This window comes from Hylobates moloch, unplaced genomic scaffold (genome assembly GCF_009828535.3).
Source record: "Hylobates moloch isolate HMO894 unplaced genomic scaffold, HMol_V3 SCAFFOLD_4, whole genome shotgun sequence".
Lineage (NCBI taxonomy): Eukaryota > Metazoa > Chordata > Mammalia > Primates > Hylobatidae > Hylobates > Hylobates moloch.
This window is the reverse complement of record NW_026652279.1, coordinates 113,675,891-113,695,202: the sequence shown is the minus strand read 5'-3', so window position 1 is coordinate 113,695,202 and position 19,312 is coordinate 113,675,891. Positions and strand designations below refer to the sequence as shown.

At 41.8% G+C, this 19,312-nt stretch overlaps 2 protein-coding genes across 4 annotated transcripts in view; one reads left to right on the top strand and one right to left on the bottom strand.

The window, feature by feature from the left end:
- The window catches only part of ALG11 (ALG11 alpha-1,2-mannosyltransferase), a 30,913-nt gene extending 27,098 nt beyond the window's left edge, over window positions 1-3,815 (bottom strand). Inside the window, exon 1 of the mRNA XM_058437929.1 lies at window positions 3,796-3,815. The gene's annotated coding sequence lies outside the window, so the exon portion shown is untranslated. The remainder of the gene's footprint in view (window positions 1-3,795) is intronic.
- ATP7B (ATPase copper transporting beta) overlaps window positions 1-19,312 on the top strand; it is a 164,980-nt gene that overhangs the window by 10,458 nt on the left and 135,210 nt on the right. The window lies entirely within an intron of this gene.

The window sequence follows — 19,312 nt, the reverse complement described above, 5'->3', positions numbered from 1 at the left end:
AGAAGATGATTCTTTTTTACGTCTTAATTTTAAATTCATTTTAATTATTATTTTTGAGACAGAATCTCACACTGTCACCCAGGGTAGAGTGCAGTGGTCCAATCACAGATCGCTGCAACCTCCACCTCCCGGGCTCAAGTGATCCTCCCACCTCAGCCTTCTGAGTAGCTGGGACTACAAGTGTGCACCACCATGCCCAGCTAATTTTTTATTTTTTGAAGAGATGGTGTCTCACTATGTTGCCCAAGCTGGTCTGAAACATCTGGGCTCAAGCGGTCCTCCTGTGCCTGGATGAGATTATTCTTATCAAAGAGGAATCCAGGATTTTTTCCTGGGCAAGTGGAAGGAAGGACTTGTATTTACTAAGGTGGGGAAGACTGTGGGAGCAGCAGGGGAAGGGCAGAATATTGAGAGCTCTGTTGTAGACAAGTTAAATTTGCGATGCATATGAAACACCGAGGAGATGGTGATGAGGCATTTGGGTCTGTAAGTGTAGAGTTGGGAATTGTAGGCTATAGGTGGTGATATAGTCTGAATGTTAATGTCCCTGCCAAATTCATATGTTGGAACCTAACCCCCAAGGTGGTGGTATTAGGAGGTGAGGACTTTAGGAGGTGATTCGAGGGCTCTGCCTTCTCGAATGGGATTAGTGCCCTTACAAAAGAGGCTTGAGGGAGGCACTTTGCTCTTCTGCCATTTGAGGATGCAGCAGCAAGGCACCATCTATGAAGCAAAGAACAGCCTTCACCGGACACTGAATCTGCTGGCTCCTTGATCTGGGACTTCCCAGGCTCCTGAACTGTGAGCAATAAATTTTTGTTGTTTATAAATTACCCAGTCTAAGGTATTTTGTGATAGCAGCCTGAGTGAGCTAAGAAAGGTATACTTCTCCTGGCCTGGATGAGTGCAGAAGGAATGAGTAGAGATGGAAGAGAGGTCCAAGGGCTGAGCTGAGGGCCACTGCAGCACTTGGAGGTTTGGGGACTTGGAGACTCTGGCGAAAGACTCTGAGTAGGAGCTGTTGGTGGGTAGGATAGGAGGAAAATCAGGAGGGTGGGGCAACTTGGAGGCTGAGCTTGGAGACAAGGACTGGTCACCTTGGGCAATGCGAGTGTCACTGGCTGAGAGTAAGGATGGGGGTGGGCACTGGGGACCTGAGGAGCCAGAGAGGGGATAGGACCACTGTCTCGGAGAGCGAAGGGTAAGTGGACTAGGGGGTAGTTGGACTGCCAGGTGGCAGCATGGGTCCTCCCGCAGTTAGTGGTGCTGAATCAGAGTGCGGCCAGCCAGCCTGGATGTGTGTTCTGTCTCATTCTTGTTGAGCTGCTAGAGGACAGGCGTGAAGCCAAGTGGAACTGAGAATAAAGCAGTGTTGGAGTTCTGCAGGTAGGTGCCAGATGATGAGGGCAGCCAGTGAAGTCGAAGGTGCATGGAATGAACTGTGAAATGGAAACATTGGCTTTTACTTTTCGATAATCCCATTGTTTCTCTTTTTGGCCATCCCATCTCTTCATAATTTAGAACTATCGTAATCATTTTTCACTCAAGACAGTTCAGCCAAGTGCAGTTTATTTAAGAGCACTCCTTCAGTGAGCTTACTTAGGTATGTGTTTGTTTGTGCCTGTCTCCTGTTAATAAGCTGATATGGAAGTCCTGCTGAGCTAGTTGTTTCAGTCTTGGAGATCAGCAGCGGTATGGGGAGGAGAAGCCAAGCCTCTGTTAAAGCCCACCAGTCCTTCCCTCCCCCGCTCCCAGCACCTAGTGTTTGAGGAATTCAGACTTGAATACTGCTCTTTACTACTGTTCTTCTCTCCTAACTTGCCAGTAAACTTCCAAGGGCAGTATGTGCCTTGTGCTCCTCTCCTGGTCTTCTGTTGTGCATACACTTAAATACTTGGCTCTCAGGCTGTGAATAATATGCATTGGTTAACACTCCCCTCTGTTCTGAATGCTGGGCTGCTGGAGCTCTGACTGTTGGTGGCTGTGCTGTTTGCAGTGCTCGTGTTCTCTTCTTGGGAACCCAGCATATGCAGCTTTAATGTCAGGCTCTGCCCTCCTGTCCTGTCACAGGATCCAGGACTCCTCTCCCCATCTTGGGAGGGCTGGCCTGGGGATTTCGTCTGGGAAGCCCTGCGCAGTGTGAGCCTCTAGCTGGACTGAGCAGGTAATGTTTGTGAGTGCTGAAATATTTTAACCAGATGTCCCTCCTCCAAAGAGCCCTTTGTCCTGGAGGTTCATGGAAACATGAGCTGCCCATCTGCCTTTGGGCCCAGGCTTCTCAGGTTGCAACAAGATTGTTTAGGACACCAAAGAGATATTTATTTTTATACAGGAAAGATCCACAGACTGGGAAGGCGAATAGGAGGTAAAGAAGATGAATTTTCTTCTGGAAAATGGCCCGTGAAATTTGTACATATGGAAGACAGAATAATCTAGTGCAAGGAAACCCTTGAAGACCTAGAAGGAATATGTGAAGGACTGATAGAGTTTGCCCTTGCGTTGTGGTAAGGGAGACAAAAAGTACCATGAAATTCTAGGTAGAAAGCACATTCTGAGCCGTATATAATTCAACTCGTTTATTTAAATATGGTTAAATATACTTATTCAAATGTAAATATGTAAATATTTAACTGCTTAAATATACTTATTTAATGTCTGATATTGTTCATCACCATGTTAGGTCTGTGGGCAGCTAAGATATGAGATCCTTGTGTTCCAGGATCTGACCACGTTTCCCAAAGTGAGCACATGCCCATAGGCATCAGTAACAAGTGTGGACTGAGCTGACTGCAGCCTCGGTGGACAGAGAAGACTTGTCCTCCAGCAGTGTTACAGGCTGACCACCTGCTGGCACCCTGATGTTGACATTAGTGATGCTGGAATTCAGATAAGGCAGAGAGCCGCTAGCAGGATTCCACAGAGAGGCAGGACTTGAAGGATAAGAAGGGGAGGAGCAGGGAAGCCAGGGTCAGGTGTGAGGAAAGGGGAAGGTGCTAGAAAGAGGAGTTTGGACTTAATGCTGCAGCCTAGGAAGGTGGCCCATGCCTTGGCTGTTCCACAGGTCCCTTAGATTCTGTGGGAGCAAAGGAGAAGCCACTGTGTTTACCCCAGACTTGCCTTCTTCCCACCCTCCCCGCTCATCTTGGTATACTCATCACCATGTGCCCAGTCTGTGAAACTGGAAACGGCATTGTCATCCTCAGGCCCCCACTTTTTGTCACCTGCTATGATCCAGCAGTCACTGAGTTGGGAGGCCTCCTCGTTTGTTTAATCGTATTCTACTATTAAATTTCCTGCCCCTTGTAATCCCTCCTCTCCTGGGTCTTCATTCTTGTTTCTGCCCAAACTGTTTCCAGATCACAAATATGATTCTGTGAGTTCTCTGCTCAGAAACTCCTGGTGATTCTACACCACCCACAGGACAAAGTCTAGACTCTGCCCTTTCTAACCTGGCCCCAGCCCTTTTTTCTGGCTGTCTTCTGGGTGTGAGCCACCATCTAGAATGGTTTGAATGGTGAAGTATTTCAATTTCATGGAGCTAACAGGATAGATTATTTAAAAGCATGTGGGACATATGATCCCAACATATTTTCCTTATTAGCTATTCATAGGCACAGCACAGAAGAAGCATTTATATTTACAATGATCTCATGTCACCAAGGAAAAGTTAAAATATGTTCAATAACTCGTTTTAAAAGGCAGCAGAAAGGTAGATGTCACCTTTGGGGAAGATTTTCACCCAGAATGACAAAATTTTTTAAAAATCGAATGCTTAAAGCGATAAGCTTCAGTTACCTGGAAAATCTACTTCTGATGCCCCATAAATGAAATGTCAGGTGGTCAGCAGGGCATGTGGGGCTCCTGATAGATCCTGTCAGGAAGGGAGAGACATAGATAAGCAAGACCTGAAGAATCACTGGAAAGCAATCACAGATGCACCTGATGTATTTACATGGGCTCCCATAGAGGCAGCTGCACAGCCCCGCAGTGCTGGCCTCTGTCTGGCAGGGAGGCTAGGGTTGGGGCCCAAGGCCTTTAGCATCAAATATACCTTTCCTTTGATGAAAATGGGTTTGAATGATATTTCTTGGAAATTGAGGCAGGTTCTTTGTTTTTTGACTGAGCACTTAGAAGATAAGAAACAAACCCAGACACATTTTGGAGGAGTTGGTTGCTCAGCGTGTGCTTTAGAAGTGATAGCAACCGCCACAAGTGTAGTAAGAAGCAGCAGGATAAAGCAGCCACGAAGGGGCTTCGTGCGTGGACCAGCCTTGGGGTTGCCTTTCCTCAAAGAGAACAGATCTCTCAGTCAGGAGTTCTTGGGGCGGGGATGACAGTGTTAATGGGGGAGGAAGAGTCACTGTGGGCAACCTATGAGGAGGCAGCCTTCAGTGACCTTGGGCATGTGTTCTGAGTGCCCTCACTGGGTGCAGCGTTAGTGACCCCCTGCTGGTACATTCTGCTGTGAAGAATAACACGGAGAGACAGAGTGATCATTTTACCCTGAATTCATTTCCACACTCACTTGCAGCAGGAGGTATGGCTGGGATTAGTGGCTGTGGTGGAGCTGTTCCTGCCATGGGGATGTGGTCTCTCCTTCTGGTCCCCGAGTGGTGGGGTGGGAATGGAAGCAGCGCTGCCCGACAGAGCAGGCTGCTGCTGGAATTACCACAGTGTCGTGTGTCTCCTCCTATTAATCCCCATATGGAACAGCAGGTAGCCTGAGAAGCCTCAATTGTGCCTTAGTTCCTGGCCGTGGTGCTGCTTAAACAGATGAGCCTTGTTAGCCAGTCAGTTTGTGCAGTCAGTTCTTACTGAAGTCAAGCCTTTGGTCCAAGGGAAAACAAAGCTAGAGGAAACATGGAACTTTCTTACACCTTCTTGAAAATGCAAGTCATGTTGCCTAGGAAATACTTCTCTCACCAAGTATTCTGCACCCTGCCAACATTGGAGCTGTGGAAGAGGCAGCTGAAGCAATTCCAAGAAAGTGCCAACAGTTTGGTAATAAAAGGAAGTGGCATATCTCTCCTGCCTCTAGACTGGGTTTCTAGGAGTGCACATGGCCAAAAGGAAACTGCTGCACTCTGGCAAGTGATTACATGCTGCGCTCATGGACACCTTGGCCGGGTGTCCAGTCTGCGCTGGGTGAGGGTGTGCATGGGCCGTGTGCAAAGATCTGCAGTGCTGCACGCAGTGTGTTGAGTGAGAGGGTGCCAAGTGCTGGGACGGGTGTAGATAAACAAAACCAAATAGGTGCAGTACTGTGCAGCCTGCCCAAGTTCCCAAAGCTTGCTGCCAGACTGAAGACTGCCGGCAGCCTCTTCTGGGCTGGGTCAGGAGTAGAAGGGTGTCTTCCCCTTGCTAATTAGGAGGACACTTCTAAAGCATTTTTCTCTAACACAACCAAATAGTCTGCTGAAGGTGAACTGCTTTAGTGAGGAGGGAAGGCATGGCCGTGGACTCAGCGATGCAGAAAGCCAGGGGTGATGTGCCCCAGAGCCCCGAGCAGTCCTTCTTGACAACTCTGAGTGACCCACATGTGACCCTGCTGTCTGTCCACAAGCAGTGGTCCTTTAGGAAGAGCCCTGGGGTTGGGCACTCAGCCAGGCCAGTGTCTACCGTGGAGGAAGGCATTCCACCGTCAGAGGAAGGAGAATTTCCACAGACCGTTTTGAATGGAACCCAGGAAATGAGTTCCAATCAGGTCAGTGCAATTGCAGATGGGCTAAAAAGCCTGGAAGGGCTTGGACCCATTTTAAAGATGGGAGGTTTCTCTCCATGTCTCTTGTGTGGGGTATTGGGGAGAGGTCTGGGGAGCGGAATGAGAGTGAATGTAGCACCTGGCAGGAGTCAAGGTGATTAATTACACCATGGCTTGGAAGTTTGGGTTTTGTTGCTTTTTATTTTCGGAATATTTTGTAAGCCTCTATGAAGCAAAAGTTTTCCACAATGCAAGTCAAACAAAAATGAATCCTTCTTTTTACTAATATGTTTTATAGTGTATGCCTTATTTTGTTAATCTGTACATTTTAATTAAACATTTTGAAAATGCTGCAAAATGAAGTTCCTTTTCTTAAGCAAATTAAAGTTTTGTTACTCCAAAGGTTAGGTCACGTCCAAAAGTAAGGCAGTATAACGTTTTGTAAAAATGGTGCCTTTTAGTAGCATTTCTGAGCAGACTGGTGGTGTGTACAGGGTCTTTTTCATTGACCTGATCAGATGAAAATAAAAAACGACTTTTGAAGGCATTTACTAGTTAGATACAAAGGAAGGTTTCATAAGTACTTTGCTTCCTCTAAGACTTATTTTTATGCTGTTCGTTGGTTAAAGTCCCAAAGACTAAAGGAAATTTTGTGAAAAGAACTTTCGAATGTACTATGCAAGAGATTTACATACGTTGAAATCACAGGGTACTTGGATATTGAAGACAGAAACTCCTTTTGAGTATTTAAAGATTCTGCATTTTGCTATCAGGTTTTTAACCAAGGATATAACTATGCTCAGAGGTATTTATTTTAAAATATTAAAAGTGTTTTTTGGTGTTCTGAATTTGTGGAAATTTCCAAGAGCCTCCTTTAAAGTTTCTTCCCAGGCAAATTTAAAAATAGGAAATGTAGAATTATTCAGTGGCTGCCAGTTTGGGTAGCTTCTACACAGAGTTTCGAGTGGTTTTGGGGGAGGGAAGTGAGGTGATAGATACAATTTTAATTACTTTGTTTTCTAAAGTAGTTTTATAAATTTCATTTTATGTCTCTTAAAACTGTATTAAGCCAGTAGCTAAACTAATGTGTTAAATCACTTAGAATTTTAAAGAGTGACAGAGCATTTAATCTTTCAATCAGGCTTTTCATATGTTGCCAGTTTATACAATATACGGTGAACATTTATACTTTTAGCCATGTGTTTAAAATGATGAAATATTACATATTTTGGGGTGCAAATGCTTGAGGCATTTTTAAAAAATGTCCAAACTATTACTTTACAATTTCCAGCCTATATCTGAAGTTTTGAGATATGACATGTGCTACTGATTTTTAAGGCCAGCACCAATCTGTGACTAGCGGGGCAACCTGAAGCTGACTAGGGGAGCCTCTTCAGAAAGGAGGGCTGAGGAAGAGGCCTTGGTGGAGGGGATCTGAGTGCAGACCCATCACAGGTTGTGGGACCTGGGCAGGTGAGTTTTGGACACTCCTTTAGATTCTTCATTGAAAAGCGGATGATAAATACTGCCTCATACGATTGTGAAAGCACTTTGTAGATTATCATACAAATGCAGAGTAGTGTTACTTCTGCCCAAATTATGCTTTTTCAGAAGAATTTCCAACTCTGAGATGTGTTTGATACGTTGTCTGAATGTCTGGATAGGACTGTGATAACCCAGTAATCTATCTGAGCACAGTTGCAACTCTGTTTTTCCTTTTTTTTTTCTAAATTTTTTATTTTGGGACATGGTCTCTTGCTGATGCCGAGGCTGGAGTGCAGTGGCATGATCATGGCTCGTAGCCCCTCAACCTCCCAGGTTCAAATGACCTTCCTGCCTCAGCCCCCCGAATAGCTGCCACCACAGGCGCACGCCACCATGTCCATTTTCTCTTTTTATTTGTAGAGATGTGGTCTCCCTATGTTGCCCAGGCTGGTCTCAAACTCCTGGGCTCAAATGATCCTCCTGCTCCTCCCTCCCAAAGTGCTGGGATTATAGATGTGAGCCACTGTGCCTGGCAGCTCTATTTTTTCTAAAGCTCTGATTATAAAAGTAACATATACTCTATATAAAAAACAAATTTACGATGGAACGAGAATACAAAAAAGTATAAAGAAAAAGCAGTCATTCTCCTAACAAATATGAATGTGTATATGTGTATGTGAATATGTTTATGTATACATAATGTATATTTTTAAAATAAATATGGGATCAAATTATACATACTATCTTATACTTTGCATTTCTTACTGAATATTTTGTGGACATTTCTATATGTCAATATATATGTACATCTGTATTATCTTTTTTATTTTTTTTTCCGAGACGGAGTCTTGCTCTGTCATCCAGGCTATAGAGTGCAGTGGCATAATCTTGGCTCACTGCAACCTCCACCTCCTGGGTTCAAGTGATTCTCCTGCTTCAGCCTCCAGAGTAGCTGGGACTACAGGCACCTGCCACCATACCTAGCTAATTTTTGTGTTTTTAGTAGAGATGAGATTTCACCATGTTGCCCAAGCTGGTCTCAAACTCCTGACCTCAAGTGACCCACTCACCTCAGCCTCCCAAAGTGCTGGGATTACAGGCGTGAACCACCCTGCCCGGCCTATATTATCATTTTTTATTGCAGTTCCACTTTTAAATTTAGGATTAATTTTTCAAAAGAATTTAGTTATCCTTAAATAGAAGAAATTTGGAGTAGCTGGTTTATGATTATAAAAACCAACCCAAAAGTTAATTTCAATTATGACTCAAAGTCTGTTATAAATCAGCTTTGCACCTTGAGAACTAACATTTAGCACTTGGTATATGGTAGGAACCTTGCTGTTGTCACTTAATCATTTTAACAACTTTAGTAGGTATGATCAGTTCACCTTTAACGGGTAAGAAAGCTGACTGAGAGCTTAGGTTTCTTGAGAGATTTAATTCCAGGTCCGTCTGATGACAAATTCTTGCTTTTCCATTGGAACACTGAAGTATTATTTAATACACTGGGCGAAATAGAGTTTTGAAAGTATTGGAAAACTGCTAATTCATAGTGAATGGAAAGTTAGCTTTTAGGTGGCACATTGTTCAGAAAGGACACAGGCCACTGCTATGAATAAAACATTTAAAAATTGCTGTTTATGTCTAGCGGATTTGTTTGCTTGTATTTTACATTTCTTATACAATGCAGAGTACATTCTGTACAATGTAGGATGAAATCATGACTTTCGGAAACCTGTTTCTTTGATTCTTCTGTGTTTCAGACAGGCAGAGAGGGGAAAAAGATCTTTTTTAAAAGGCATAACTGGTAAAAGCTCAGAGTCTGGAGGGCACATTTGTCCCCACTCCCCTCCCACATTAGAAAGTTTTTGTTTGCTGATGTGAGCAGGGCTAAGCCTGGCGAGGTTCCTAGGAATTAATTATGAGAAGGGGGAAATAGAGAGGAGGGCCTTCCCCACAAATCCCCTCCAGGAGAGCATGCTAACCCATGTAGAAGGCAGGGGCTCAGTGCTTTGGCCCGGGTGTTCCTATCAAATGTTCCACAGACAACCTTTCAGGCCCAGGATGGTGAGCTGGAGAGGAATGGATGCCTGCCTCTGAGGCTTTCCCTTCTCTAGCCCCTCCTTACCTCTCTCCTCTACCTGTCTTGGCAGGTGGGAAATGGTTGGAGGTTACTAGAAACTTGTTCCAGCTGTATACAGAATTCCCCTTTGTCTCCAGAAACAACTGCTTAAGCCTCCTTACTCATGACTCTGTTGACTTCTTTGGCCAAGCTTGGCTGCTGTTTTTTTGTTTGTTTGTTTGGTTTTTTCCCGGCAGGGTCTCACAGTGTCACCCAGGTTGGAGTGCAGTTGCCGCAGATCTTGGCTCACTGCAACCTCCACCTCCCGAGCTCAAGGGATCCTCCCATCAGTGATCCTCCCACCCTAGCCTCCCGAGTAGCTGGGACTACAGGTGCGCACTGGCTGCTGTTTTAATTTATCATCGTATCCTGTATCTGACAGAGTTCAGTCCATGGTATCAAGCTATTGACTGAGTGAACAAATGAATGAACTAGGAGTAGATTTATACTGCAGCAGGGGGGATTGATGTTAGACACATTGAACTGATGGTGACTATAAAGTTGTTAGGTGGTGGACTTAGCATTTTTAGAGACCAGAATACGGAATTTTGTTCTTAGGTAAGTGGTGGTTAGGTTCTTTTTTTTTTCTTTAAATATGAGACGGAGTCTCGCTCCGTTGCCAGGCTGGAGTGCAGTGGTGTGATCTTGGCTCACTGCAAGCTCTGCCTCCCAGGCTCAAGCGATTCTTTTGCCTCAGGCTCCTGAGTATCTGGGACCACAGGTGCGTGCCACCACGCCCAACTAATACTTGTAGTTTTAGTAGAGATGAGGTTTCACCATGTTGTCGAGGATCGTCTCAATCTCTTGACCTCATGATCCACCTGCCTCGGCCTCCCAAAGTGCTGGGATTACAGGCGTGAGCCATTGTGCCCGGCTGGGTTCGGTTTTATTTTTGCCTAGTTGAAATCAGGATGACCTGGCTGGCACAGATATATCCCTTCTAAAATAAAGGAAAAACAATAAATGAAGTGGTGTGATCTAGTCATTTAAAGAAGTTATCTGTCATTATGGAATCATCAGCATCACTATTACTTTATTTGCTTTTGTAGAGACCATTTCAAGTGGATTCTTGAATTTACTTTTTCCTAAAAGTAGTATCTGCTGGATACAAACATTAGTAGCAAAGTATAGAAGTGTAGTTCTTTTCCTCTCTTAGATAAAGAGGACTGTCTTAATACAGTTCTGCAGCTCTTTTTTCTTTTTAACATCATGGAAGTCTTTTCACGTCAATATGTATAAATTCACCTATTTTTTAAAAATCATGACATAGATTTCTATTCGATGGACTATATTTTATGTAGCCAGTTCTCTATAGAAGAATACTGAGATGGTTTCCAGTTTCTCACTATTTGAGTGTAGCAATGAACATTAATATGTAATTGTATATCTATATGGTAAAATTTCCAGAAGTGGAATTTCTAGGACAAAAGCAGTAATACTTTTTGAAGAACAGTTAGGCAAAATTTACCTTTCTACAAACAGTGGTTAAGAACTGTTTTTCCTTATACTCTTGTTTACTGTATCATCAGACTTTTTAAATTAATAACATTTACTTTATTAATGTTATTATAATAAATGTTATTTTAATTTTAAAAAAGATATATTCGATACTTAATATTTCTTTTTCTAAGGATTATTTTAAGTAGCATTTCCCGTCGTCATGCATTTATAGAATAGTGCTAATTTATAAACATTAGGTTTGTACATGTCTTAAAGGAATACATTTGTTTTATGCATCATACCTGTAATTCTAGGCAGAAACCAATACTCCTTGGAGTACAGAGTAAAAAAATAATAATAAAACCTCTTTGTTGGGAGAGGCTTGAAATACAGAGTGTTATTAGAGAAGATTCTGAAGCCAGAAAATGCTGTTAATTGATAAAAGTTAGATGGAATAATTGTTACAATAGACATAAATTAAAAGCAGCACATTCTCTGAAATGGTTGATTATAAAGCTGTGTAGCACGAGATTGTGAATGGGTTTTCTGAGATAATATTGTGAAGTGCTCCTTGGAGAGGTTACCCCATCTTATAGTTTGTGAATTTCTAAATTTCATTTTGTTGTATATTGAAAATAACATATTTGTATGTACATATGTGGTGAGGTTTGTTAATTTTGTTTTTAATTTTACTCACTTTTTTTTTAGGCAAGTGTCAGATGTGCTACATTTTGTTTCTCAGTAAGGGTTAATATTTTCCCTTGCTGTGGTTGAGAGAAGCAAATAGGCAATGAATAGTCATTTGCGCAGAATTACCCAGAAAGTTTACAGTCTGTCCTCAGAAGGGCAGAGATCAGGTTAATGCACACACAGCCCTGGCACATAGTAGGCCCTCCTATGTGTTTGAATGAATGCCTTCATTTTTAAAGTAGATAAAATTTAAATAATTGTCAGTGGAAAGTCTTTCTGGACCATTGTGAAACAGGGTTCAAGGACACAGTGAAGGGCTTGGGGGAATATGTACACTAGTTTTAATGATTAGTTTGCCTTATCAGTAAAATGGAGAAAACTATGTAGAGTACTCGAACCTTCCTGGGTCATGTTTGAAGATCAAATGAGGTAATGTTTGTTCTCATAGTCGTTCGTTTTCAAACATGTATGATGTTAATTTTTTTTTTTTTTTTAAGTATACTTTAAGTTCTGGGGTACATTGCAGAACGTGCAGGTTTGTTACATAGGTATACACGTGTCACAGTGGTTTGCTGCACCCATCAAACCATCATCTACATTAGGTATTTCTCCTAATGGTATCCCTCCCCTAGCCCCCCACCCTCGACAGGCCCCAGTGTGTGATGTTCCCCTCCCTGTGTCCATGTGTTTTCATTCTTTAGCTCTCACTTATGAGTGAGAACACGCAGTGTTTGGTTTTCCGCTCTTTTGTTAGTTTGCTGAGAGTGATGGTTTCCAGCTTCGTCCATGTCCCTGCAAAGGATGTGAACTCATCCTTTTTTATGGCTTCATAGTATTCCATGGTGTGTATGTGCCACATTTTCTTTATCCAGTCTGTCATTAATGGGCATTTGGGTTGGTTCCAAGTCTTTGCTATTGTGAATAGTGCCACAATAAACATATGTGTGCAAGTGTCTTTATCGTAGAATAATTTACAATCCTCTGGGTATATACCCAGTAATGGGATTGCTGGGTCAAATGGTATTTCTGGTTCTAGATCCTTGAGGAATCGCCACACTGTCTTCCACAATGGTTGAACTAATTTATACTCCCACCAACAGTGTAAAAGCATTCCTATTTCTCCACATTCTCTCTGGCATCTGTTGTTTGCTGACTTTTTAATGATTGCCATCCTAACTGGCATGAGATGGTATCTCATTGTGGTTTTGATTTGTATGTCTGTAATAACCAGTGATGATGAGCTTTTTTCATGTTTGTTGGCTGCATAAATGTCTTCTTTTGAGAAGTATCTGTTCGTAATCTTTGCCCACTTTTTGATGGGGTTGTGTGTTTTTTTCTTGTAAAATTGTTTAAGTTCTTTGTAGATTCTGGATATTAGCCCTTTGTCAGATGGATAGATTGCAAAAATTTTCCTGCATTCTGTGGGTTGCCTGTTCACTCTGATGATAGTTTCTTTTGATGTGCAGAAGCTCTTTACTTTAATTAGATCCCATTTGTCAATTTTGGCTTTTGTTGCCATTGCTTTTGGTGTTTTAGTCATGAAGTCGTTGGCCATGTCTATGTCCTGAATGGTACTGCCTAGGTTTTCTTCTAGGGTTTTTATGTTTTTAGGTCTTATGTTTAAGTTTTAATCCATCTTGAGTTAATTTTTGTGTAAGGTGTAAGGAAGGGGTCCAGTTTCAGTGTTCCGCATATGGCTAGCCAGTTTTCCCAAGACCATTTATTAAATAGGGAATCCTTTCCCCATTGCTTTTGTCAGGTTTGTCAAAGATCAGATGGTTGTAGATGTGTGGTGTTATTTCTGAGGCCTCTGTTCTGTTCCATTGGTCTGTATGTCTGTTTTGGTACCAGTACCGTGCTGTTTTGGTTACTGTAGCCTTGTAGTATAGTTTGAAGTTAGGTAGTGTGATGCCTCCAGCTTTGTTCTTTTTACTTAGGATTCTCTTGGCTATGTGGGCTCTTTTTTGGTTCCATATGAAATTTAAAGTAGTTTTTTCTAATTCTGTGAAGAAAGTCAGTGGTAGTTTGATGGGGATAGCATTGAATCTATAAATTACTTTGGGCAGTATGGCCATTTTCACGATATTGATTCTTCCTATGCATGAGCATAGAATGTGTTTCCATTTGTTTGTGTCCTCTCTTATTTCCTTGAGCAGTGGTTTGTAGTTCTCCTTGAAGAGGTCCTTCATATCCTTTGCAAGTTGTATTCCTAGGTATTTTATTCTCTCTGTAGCAATTGTGAATGGGAGTTCACTCATGATTTGGCTCTCTGTCTGTTATTGGTGTATAGGAATGCTTGTGATTTTTGCACATTGATTTTGTATCCTGAGAATTTGCTGAAATTGCTTATCAGCTTAAGATTTTGGGCTGAGATGATGGGGTTTTCTAAATATACAATCATGTCATCTGCAAACAGAGACAATTTGACTTCCTCTTTTCCTATTTGCATACCCTTTATTTCTTTCTCTTGCCTGATTGCCCTGGCCAGAACTTCTAATACTATGTTGAATAGGAGTGGTGAGAGAGGGCATCCTTGTCTTGTGCCAGTTTTCAAAGGGAATGCTTCCAGTTTTTGCCCATTCACTATGATATTGGCTCTGGGTTTGTCATAAATAGCTGTTATTATTTTGAGATACATTCCATCAGTACCTAGTTTATTGAGAGTTTTTAGCATGAAGGGGTATTGAATTTTGTCGAAGGCCTTCTCTGCATCTGTTGAGATAATCATGTGGTTTTTGTCACTGGTTCTGTTTATGTGATGGATTATGTTTATTGATTTGTGTATGTTGAACCAGCCTTGCATCCCAGGGATGAAGCTGACTTAATCGTGGTGGATAAGCTTTTTGATGTGCTGCTAGATTCAGTTTGCCAGTATTTTATTGAGGTTTTTTGCATTGATGTTCATCAGGGATATTGGCCTGAAATTTTCTTTTTTTGTTGTTGTGTCTCTGCCAGGTTTTGGTATCAGGATGATGCTGACCTCATAAAATGAGTTAGGGAAGAGTCCCTCTTTTTCTGTTGTTTGGAATAGTTTCAGAAGGAGTGGTACCAGCTCCTCTTTGTACCTCTGGTAGAATTCGGCTGTGTATCTATCTGGTCCTGGACTTTTTTTGGTTGGTAGGCTATTAATTACTCCCTCAATTTCAGAACTTGTTATTTGTCTATTCAGGGATTCACCTTCTTCCTAGTTTAGACTTTGGAGGGTGTATGTGTCCAGGAATTTATCCATTTCTTCCAGGTTTTCTTTTTTTTTTTTTTTTTTTTTTTGTGGCGCGATCTCGGCTCACTGCAAGCTCCGCCTCCCGGGTTCATGCCATTCTCCTGCCTCAGCCTCTCCGAGTAGCTGGGACTACAGGTGCCCGCCACCACGCCCGGCTAATTTTTTGTATTTTTAGTAGAGACGGGGTTTCACCGTGGCCTCGATCTCCTGACCTCGTGATCCACCCGCCTCGGCCTCCCAAAGTGCTGGGATTACAAGCGTGAGCCACCGCGCCCGGCCTTCTTCCAGGTTTTCTAGTTCATTTGCTTAGGGGTGTTTATAGTATTCTCTGATGGTAGTTTGTATTTCTGTGGGATTGGTGGTGATATCTCCTTTATCATTTTTTATTGCATCTATTTGATTCTTCTCTCTTTTCTTCTTTATTAGTCTGGCTAGTGGTCTATCTATTTTGTTGATCTTTTCAAAAAACCAGCTCCTGGATTCATTGATTTTTTTGAAGGGTTTTTCGTGTGTCTATCTCCTTCAGTTCTGTTCTGATCCTAGTTATTTCTTGTCTTCTGCTAGCTTTTGAATTTGTTTGCACTTGCTTCTCTAGTTCTTTTAATTGTGATGTTAGAGTGTTGATTTTAGAGCTTTCCTGCTTTCTTTTGTGGGCATTTAGTACTAGAAATTTCCCTCTAAACAGTGCTTTAGCTGTGTCCCAGAGATTCTGGCATGTTGTGTCTTTGTTCTCATTGGCTTCAGAGAACTTATTTATTTCTGCCTTAATTTCGTTATTTACCCAGTAGTCATTCAGGAGCAGGTTGTTCAGTTTCCATGTAGTTTTGCAGTTTTGAGTGAGTTTCTTAATCCTGAGTTCTAATTTGATTGCACTGTGATCTGAGATACTGTTTGTTATGATTTCTGTTCTTTTACATTTGCTGAGGAGTGTTTCACTTCCAATTACGTGGTCAATTTTAGAATAAGTGCGATGTGGTGCTGAGAAGAATGTATATTCTGTTGATTTGGGGTGGAGAGTTCTGTAGATGTCTGTTAAGTCTGTTTGGTCCAGAGCCGAGTTCAAGCCCTGAATATTCTTGTTAATTTTCTGCCTCATCGATCTGTCTAATATTGACAGTGGGGTGTTAAAGTCTCCCACTATTATTGTATGGGAGTGTAAGTTTTTTTGTAGGTCTCTAAGAACTTGCTTTATGAATCTGGGTGTTCCTGTATTGGGTGCATATATATTTAGGGTAGTTAGCTCTTCTTGTTGCATTGATCCCTTTACCATTATGTAAGGCCCTTCTTTGTCTCTTTTGATCTTTCTGGTTTAAAGTCTGTTTTATCAGAGACTAGGATTCCAACCCCTACTTTTTTTTGCTTTCCATTTGCTTGGTAAATCTTCCTCCATCCCTTTATTTTGAGCCTGTGTGTGTGTTTGCACGTGAGATGGGTCTCCTGAATACAGCGCATCAATGAGTCTTGACTCTTTATCCAATTCGCCAGTCTGTGTCTTTTAATTGGGGCATTTAGCCTGTTTACATTTAAGGTTAGTATTGTTATGTGTGAATTTGATCCTGTCATTATGATGCTAGCTGGCTATTTTGCCTGTTAGTTGATGCAGTTTCTTCAAATAGTGTCTATGGTCTTTACAATTTGGTATGTTTTTGCAGTGGCTGGTACCAGTTGTTCCTTTCCATGTTTAGTGCTTCCTTCAGGAACTCTTGTAAGGCAGGCCTGGTGGTGACAAAATTTCTTAGCATTTGCTTGTCTTTAAAGGATTTTATTTCTCCTTCACTTATGAAGCTTAGTTTGGCTGGATATGATATTCCGGGTTGAAAGTTCTTTTCTTTAAGAATGTTGAGTATTGGCCCCTATTCTCTTCTGGCTTGTAGGGTTTCTGCAGAGAGATCCGCTGTTAAGTCTTATGAGCTTCCCTTTGTGGGTAACCTGACCTTTCTCTCTGGCTGCCCTTAACATTTTTTCTTTCATTTCAACCTTGGTGAATCTGACGATTATGTGTCTCGGGGTTGCTCTTCTTGAGGAGTATCTTTGTTGTGTTCTCTGTATTTCCTGAATTTGAATGTTGGCCTGTCTTGCTAGGTTGGGGAAGTTCTCCTGGATAATATCCTGAAGAGTGTTTTCCAACTTGGTTCCATTCTCCCTGTCACTTTCAGGTACACCAATCAAACATAGGTTTGGTCTTGTCACATAGTCCCATATTTCTTGGAGGCTTTGTTTATTCCTTTTCATTCTTTTTTCTCTAATCTTGTCTTCACGCTTTATTTCATTAAGTTGATCTTCAGTCTCTGATATTCTTTCTTCCACTTGATCGATTCGGCTATTGATACTTGTGTATGCTTCACGAAGTGCTTGCGCTGTGTTTTTCAGCTCCATTAGGTCATTTATGTTCTTCTCTAAACTGATTATTCTAGTTAGAAATTCCTCTAACCCTTTTTCAAGGTTCTTAGCTTCCTTGCCGTGGGTTAGAACATGCTACTTTAGCTTGGTGGAGTTTTTTATTACCCACCTTCTGAAGCCTACTTCTTTTTTTTTTTTTTTTTATTATACTTTAGGGTTCTAGGGTACATGTGCACAATGTGCAGGTTTGTTACATATGTATCCATGTGCCATGTTGATTTCCTGCACCCATTAACTCATCATTTAGCATTAGGTGTATCTCCTAATGCTGTCCCTCCCCCCTCCCCCCACCCCACAACAGTCCCCGGAGTGTGATGTTCCCCTTCCTGTGTCCATGAGTTCTCATTGTTCAATTCCCACCTATGAGTGAGAACATGCGGTGTTTGGTTTTTTGTCCTTGCGATAGTTTACTGAGAATGATGTTTTCCAGTTTCATCCATGTCCCTACAAAGGACACGAACTCATCATTTTTTATGGCTGCATAGTATTCCATGGTGTATATGTGCCACATTTTCTTAATCCAGTCTATCGTTGTTGGACATTTGGGTTGGTTCCAACTCTTTGCTATTGTGAATAGTGCTGCAATAAACATACATGTGCATGTGTCTTTATAGCAGCATGATTTATAGTCCTTTGGGTATATACCCAGTAATGGGATGGCTGGGTCAAATGGTATTTCTAGTTCGAGATCCCTGAGGAATCGCCACACTGACTTCCACAATGGTTGAACTAGTTTACAGTCCCACCAACAGTGTAAAAGTGTTCCTATTTCTCCACATCCTCTCCAGCACCTGTTGTTTCCTGATTTTTTAATGATGGCCATTCTAACTGGTGTGAGGTGGTATCTCACTGTGGTTTTGATTTGCATTTCTCTGATGGCCAGTGATGATGAGCATTTGTTCATGTGTTTTCTGGCTGCATAAATGTCTTCTTTTGAGAAGTGTCTGTTCATGTCCTCTGCCCACTTTTTGATGGGGTTGTTTGTTTTTTTCTTGTAAATTTGTTTGAGTTCATTGTAGATTCTGGATATTAGCCCTTTGTCAGATGAGTAGGTTGCAAAAATTTTCTCCCATTCTGTAGGTTGCCTGTTCATTCTGATGGTAGTTTCTTTTGCTGTGCGGAAGCTCTTTAGCTTAATGAGATCCCATTTGTCGATTTTGGCTTTTGTTGCCATTGCTTTTGGTGTTTTAGACATGAAGTCCTTGCCCACGCCTATGTCCTGAATGGTATTGCCTAGGTTTTCTTGTAGGATTTTAATGGTTTTAGGTCTAACATATAAGTCTTTAATCCATCTTGAATTAATTTTTGTATAAGGTGTAAGGAAGGGATCCAGTTTCAGCTTTCTACATATGGCTAGCCAGTTTTCCCAGCACCATTTATTACATAGGGAATCCTTTCCCCATTTCTTGTTTTTGTCAGGTTTGTCAAAGATCAGATAGTTGTAGCTATGCGGCGTCATTTCTGAGGGCTCTGTTCTGTTCCATTGATCTATGTCTCTGTTGTGGTACCAGTACCATGCTGTTTTGGTTACTGTAGCCTTGTAGTATAGTTTAAAGTCAGGTAGCGTGATGCCTCCAGCTTTGTTCTTTTGGCTTAGGATTGACTTGGCGATGTGGGTTCTTTTTTGGTTCCATATGAACTTTAAAGTAGTTTTTTCCAATTCTGTGAAGAAAGTCATTGGTAGCTTGATGGGGATGGCATTGAATCTATAAATTACCTTGGGCAGTATGGCCATTTTCACGATATTGATTCTTCCAACCCATGAGCATGGAATGTTCTTCCATTTGTTTGTATCCTCTTTTATTTCATTGAGCAGTGGTTTGTAGTTCTCCTTGAAGAGGTCCTTCACATCCCTTGTAAGTTGGATTCCTAGGTATTTTATTCTCTTTGAAGCAATTGTGAATGGGAGTTCACTCATGATTTGGCTCTCTGTTTGTCTGTTATTGGTGTACAAGAATGCTTGTGATTTTTGTACATTAATTTTGTATCCTGAGACTTTGCTGAAGTTGCTAATCAGCTTAAGGAGATTTTGGGCTGAGACAATGGGGTTTTCTAGATATACAATCATGTCATCTGCAAACAGTGACAATTTGACTTCCTCTTTTCCTAGTTGAATACCCTTTATTTCCTTCTCCCGCCTGATTGCTCTGGCCAGAACTTCCAGGACTATGTTGAATAGGAGCGGTGAGAGAGGGCATCCCTGTCTTGTGCCAGTTTTCAGAGGGAATGCTTCCAGTTTTTGCCCATTCAGTAT